We start from the raw sequence: 5596 nt of genomic DNA, 5'->3' as shown, positions 1-5596 counted from the left end.
GGCGGTGGTAGTCGACTTTATAGGGATTATTTTGCTTCTGAACCGATGTATGACCCTTAGTTTTTCCGTCATCGTTTTAGCATGAGCCAAGAGTTGTTTCTACGCATTGTCAATACGCTATAAGTTGATCCATTCTTCCAACAACGTGCTGACGCATGTAGCCATGTTGGATTCTCACTGATCCAAAACTACATAGCGGCGATTCATCAACTGGTGTACGATACTGCCGTTGATTGCTGCGATGAGTATCTCCGTATAGGATAAACGACGGCCTTGGCGTACTTGAAGAAATTCTGCAAAGCCATTGTTCGTATTTTTGGCGGTGTATATTTGAAGAGGCCAACCACCGTCGACGTTCAAAGACTGCTAGCAATGCACGAGGTGAAACATGGGTTCTTTGGAATGTTGGGGAGCCTAGACTATATGCACTGGACTTGGAAGAATTGTCCAGTGGCTTGGCATGGTGCTTACACTCGAGGGGATCACAACGAACCTACAATTATACTTAAGGCTGTTGCTTCCCAAGATCTGTGGATCTGGCACACCTTCTTTGGAGTCACAGGCTCAAACAACGACATCAGTGTTCTCAACCAGTTGATGCTGTTAAACGACGTCCTTTCGGGCAATGAAGCAGCAGTTCACTTTGTCGCCAACAACTCCCACCACACTCGAAGCTACTACTTAACCGATGGCATCTACCCGGAGTGACCGGTATGTGTTAAAAGCTTTGCTTTTTCAAGCGACGCGAAGAAGCAGAGGTTTAAAATGATGCAAGAAGTTGCAAGAAAAGATGTGGAACGAGCTTTTGGTGTTCTTCAAGCTCGTTGGAATATTATAAAAGGTTCGGGTCGTTTATGGAAGAATGAGCATATGAGCAGTATTATGTTTGCGTGCATCATATTGCACAATATGATACATGATAATCGAGGATGAAGGGGTGGGCTAACATATATATATATATATATATATATATATATATATATATATAGGGGTGGTCTAAAATAAAAACACCTCTTAAAATATAAAATACTCCCTCCGTCCCTGAAATAAGTTCCTCTTTGGGGACGGCACGGGTTTTAAGGAAAAGTGATAAAGTGTATTGATAGTGGAGAAAAATATGTTATAATTAGTATTAGGATTGGTGAAAAGGTGAGAAAGTGTTATAATTAGTATTGAGAATGGTGAAAAAGTGAAGATAAATAAAATATTATTAGTGGTGGGGTAGTTGTCCAAAAATGGAAAGAAAGAAAGATGAACTTATTTGGGGGACGTCCCAAAAAGGAAAAAGAAGAAGTTATTTCAGGGACGGATGGAGTAGGAACTATTTTCAGTCGTTAGATCATCAAGATCTACGGTTGATTTATCAATATATATATATATATATATATATATATATATATACGAATTGCGAAAAATAAATTTTTGTTACCTTTGGGATTCAAACTCAGGACCACGAATTCATCCAACAGGGTTACGAATCAACCGTAGATCTTGATGATCTAAGGGCTGAAAATCATTTATATTTTATACACTTAAAAGTGTTTTTATTCTAGCCCTCATATACATATATATATATATATATATATATATAGGGGATGGCTAAAATAAAAACACTTCTTAAAATATAAAATATAAACAATTTTCAGCCCTTAGATCATCAAGATCTACGGTTGATTCGTAACTCTTTTGGATGAATTCGTGGTCCTGGGTTCGAATCCCAAAGGTAGCAAAAATTTATTTTTCACAATTCGTAACTATGTTGGATGAATTCGTAACCCTGTGTAACACCCCGCCTATTTATATTAAGTTTAGAATTTATTTTAAACTTAGATTAGGATGATTTACGCCGGAAAAATGAAAAAAATGATTTATATTTTAAATTCCAACAAAATTTATTTTCAGAAGCCTTTATAAAAATTTAGTCTTTTGAAATTTTGTGCATTTCATACATCGAATTATATGAATATGTGATTATTCTATATGATTAGTATTTATTTGTACATGATTTAATTTAAGTCTATGTTAAGCTTTAATTTTTGAATGTGTTGGGCTTTGACAAATATTATTTTGGGCCCTAGTTTTAATTAAACCTTCCTTGTTAATAATTAAGCCCAAGAGTCATTTTTCCTAAAAGAGAAGCCCAACCCACCACCTCCATTTCTGTGCTAAGTACAACAGCTACAGTTATCAGCGCATCTCACCACCATGCGCCCACTCTTTTGACTCCTTCACCCATCTCAACCATGCGCCCACTCTTTTGCACGCTTCCTACCATTTTTGACTTCTTCACCCACGCTTCCTACCATGCAGTATTTTTTGACTCCTTCACCCATGCTTCCTATCAGCCACCCCACTCCATCTCATGTCAACCCAATCAACTTCAAAAGTCAAGATTTAGTCATGCTTGGCAGCCACCAACTCCCCTAATTTCAGCAACTTCAAGCCTCGACCAAGCCTCCACCAACTTTTCGAACTTGCTGTGTCGAGGCTTGGTCGAGGCTTGACTGTTGTGTATGTGTGTCCTGTTGAGTATGTGCGGTATGTGTGTGAGTCGGTGGAGGGGCGGCGAAGTGGCGGCTTCCACTGCTGCTCGCCGGAAACAGAGGGAGATGGACTGAGCTGGGGTTGCAGAGGGCTGGACTAGAGGTCAGGGGGCGGCGGTCAGCGGCGGTCCTCGCTGCTGTCGGCCGGAGGGAGCAGAGGGTAGGGGGATGGGCGACTGCTTCGATAGGATCAGCGGAGGGAGGCAGAGCTCGGCGGCCATGGCTGCTGTTGCTCGGCCACGGACGGAGGAAGAGTGAGGGAGTCGCGGTCGGCGGCAGCCTTCCTGCTACAGTCGCCGGACTGATTCAGAGAGAGAGAGGGAGTCGACGGCGCTCGTCGTCGTTTCCCTAAGTCGCCGGGGTTGGTGGAGTCGGCGGCGGAGTCTTGGGAGAGAGGGAGTAAGATCTGCAGTTGCGTGTGTGTGTGCGTGTGATTTGGGGGAGGCGAGGGGTGACCAGCCGGCGGCCTTTCGCCGGAGACGGAGCCGCCGCCGCGGAACTTATGGCTGAGAGAGAGAGGGGCGAATCGAGAGAGAGAGAGAGTTGAGAATGAAAAGGGGGGGGCGTCTGTGAAGAAGAAGGGTTTTGGGGCCTTTGGGCTTGAGCATATGGGCCGAAAATTTTAAAGGTTGGGCTTTGTTTTTCTTTGGGTTGGGCCGAGTTTTGCATTGTTTTAAATTTCAGTTGGGCTCTTTAATTGGGCCGAGTTTTGTTTATATTTCAGTTGGGCCAATGTTTTTATTTAATGCTTTGGGCCTTTAATTTATTCATTGGGCTGTGCAGCTTCTCCATTTAATTGGACTGCACTATTTTAATTAATTAGACTTATTAAGTTTGATTAATTATTTTAATTTGCATAATAATATCATATTATTATTATGTGCATATTTTAAGTTATTATGAAAATCGTCATTTAATATTTTAAGTTATTACTTATTATATGCTAAGCATGACATGAAATTGCATTATATTTTGCAATAAAAGTATTTATGATTTAATTGGTTTTATTTATAATTCCAATTATTAAAGAAAGATGAGTAAGAATATTGTTGGTGTTCTTAACTCAAGAGAAATGTTTTTAATTATTTATTCATTAAAGTTTAAAAACCCGGCTAAGTGAATCATAGAATATTAAGCACTACACCATGACTTAAGATTAGCTTCACGAGACCTATTAAGAATAGAATTTCTTGTAGGCTTTGTGACCAGGGGGATTAGCGCTGCTTTCCCAAGACAGGTTTATAAGTGATTATGATCTTCAGGCTTTGCCTAACCAGGTGGGCTTACTTTCCAAACGTATAAAGTATGATTGAGTTATTAAGCTCTAAATGTTTCAATGAAATGCAAACTGTTTATCCAATAAAATATTTTGTGCACTCTGCTCCGTTTAAGGCTCGCAATAATGAATCGATCGAGGTTCTCTCTTGACCTAACACGTTATTTGAGAATTGTGTACACCTATTAGCTGACCTGGTGGGTTGATCTCCATTCGGGCACTAATCTTGTATGTATGAGGCGTTATAAGGGTGCTCGACGGGATGTGTTCCGGAGCATTGGGTCCCAAATGGGAACTTGACTGGGTTACGCCCTCAGTTCAAGTAAGAAGGAGAAATGGATCCGTCGGTGGCTAAAAGGTCCGGGATCACAGCGAGTAACGGAAAGGGAGTGTGACATGTGCGCACAAATGAAAGAAAATATTTTAACATGCTTAGAAGTTATTTCATTTTAAAACCTTCTAAGTTATGTAAATTATGATTGGATAAACTGTCTTTACGAAAATATGAAATGTTTATGAAAATGCATGCCCACTGAGTACATTAGTACTTAGCCCAAAAATACTTTCAAATGTTTTCAGGTTGGCTGGCCGGTGCTGACGGGACGGAGCTGAGGCTAGAGATAAATTCCTATGTTAGACTTCCGCTGTAGCAATTACTCATATCAGTCTTTTGTTTTCCCAACTTAAGATCTTCATGTTAAATTTCAAATGATATATTTGACCTAGCTTAGACTCTTCACTACTAAATTTATGTCAATGAATGTCGGTTGTCAGAAGCATGAAACAAAACTTGTGATCCAAAGGGGCATAGCCCGACTTTCTATCCTATTTCGGGTTTTAACAAGGTATTTCCCTTGTTTATTTCTATGAATTAGTTGCACCTCGATTATATTTATTCCTTCAAGAATTGGGGTGTGACACCCTGTTGGATAAATTTCGTACATTAAAAAACGTTTATATTTATATTTTAAGAAGTGGTTTCACTGTAGCCCTCCCCTATATATATATATATATATATATATATATATATATATATATATATATATATATTTCGTTTGGGTCTGTGGTGGGGGGCTTTAGGCGACGGCATCTAACCGGCCTTCTGCCTTCTTGTCTTTGTGGGGTAGGAGCCGGGACTGTTTGGGGACGATGGTTAGGCCGGAGTTCCGAAAACTTTCCCTTCCGCTCCTTACCTTTTGGTTTTGTCTGCTAGACGAGTACTCTTTTTCCTGTTTACGGTTTTTCCCGCTGGATTTTCTGTAAATAGGTTTTAATGAGGCTCGGCCTTTAGTCTGCTGTTTGTGCTTTCAAGATTGTTATTTTTCGTGAGATCGTGAGTATAATGAATAAGACAGTATATAGTAATGAATAACGATATTAAAAAAATTAGTAAAATTTTCGCTCCCTCCAGGATTCGAGCCTTGGTAAAATTTGTGTGTAACTTTATGCATATTTCTATCCAGCGTCATGCATATTTGTGTTTAGCTTTATGCATATTAGTGTTCAATTATATGCATAATTTTGAGGCGGGATAAAAATGAATTTTCAGTAAAAATAAATAAATATATTTTTTTTAATTTTCAAAATAACTATTTTACCCCTCCGAGTTTTTTGCCTTGAAAGGCTTTGGAAGATCTTGGGAGGCTGCTACCACGTGGCGCGCTCCTAATGCGCCACGTGGCCCATTGTGTGGTCATACCGCTAGATAATACACACACACACACACACACACATATATATATATATATATATATATATATAAGGAAGGGCTACCGTA

At 39.7% G+C, this 5596-nt stretch overlaps 1 long non-coding RNA gene across 1 annotated transcript; it reads left to right on the top strand.

The window, feature by feature from the left end:
- The first annotated feature begins 3578 nt into the window (after positions 1 to 3578).
- LOC131016217 (uncharacterized) lies at positions 3579 to 4595 on the top strand. Its single transcript, XR_009098886.1, has 2 exons — positions 3579 to 3820; positions 4399 to 4595. It is a non-coding gene; the product is annotated as an uncharacterized LOC131016217 (long non-coding RNA).
- The last annotated feature ends 1001 nt before the right edge of the window (positions 4596 to 5596 follow it).

This window comes from Salvia miltiorrhiza, chromosome 3 (assembly GCF_028751815.1).
Source record: "Salvia miltiorrhiza cultivar Shanhuang (shh) chromosome 3, IMPLAD_Smil_shh, whole genome shotgun sequence".
Taxonomy (NCBI): Eukaryota; Viridiplantae; Streptophyta; class Magnoliopsida; order Lamiales; family Lamiaceae; genus Salvia; species Salvia miltiorrhiza.
The sequence above is the reverse complement of the archived record's forward strand: the minus strand, read 5'-3'. Positions and strand labels throughout refer to the sequence as shown.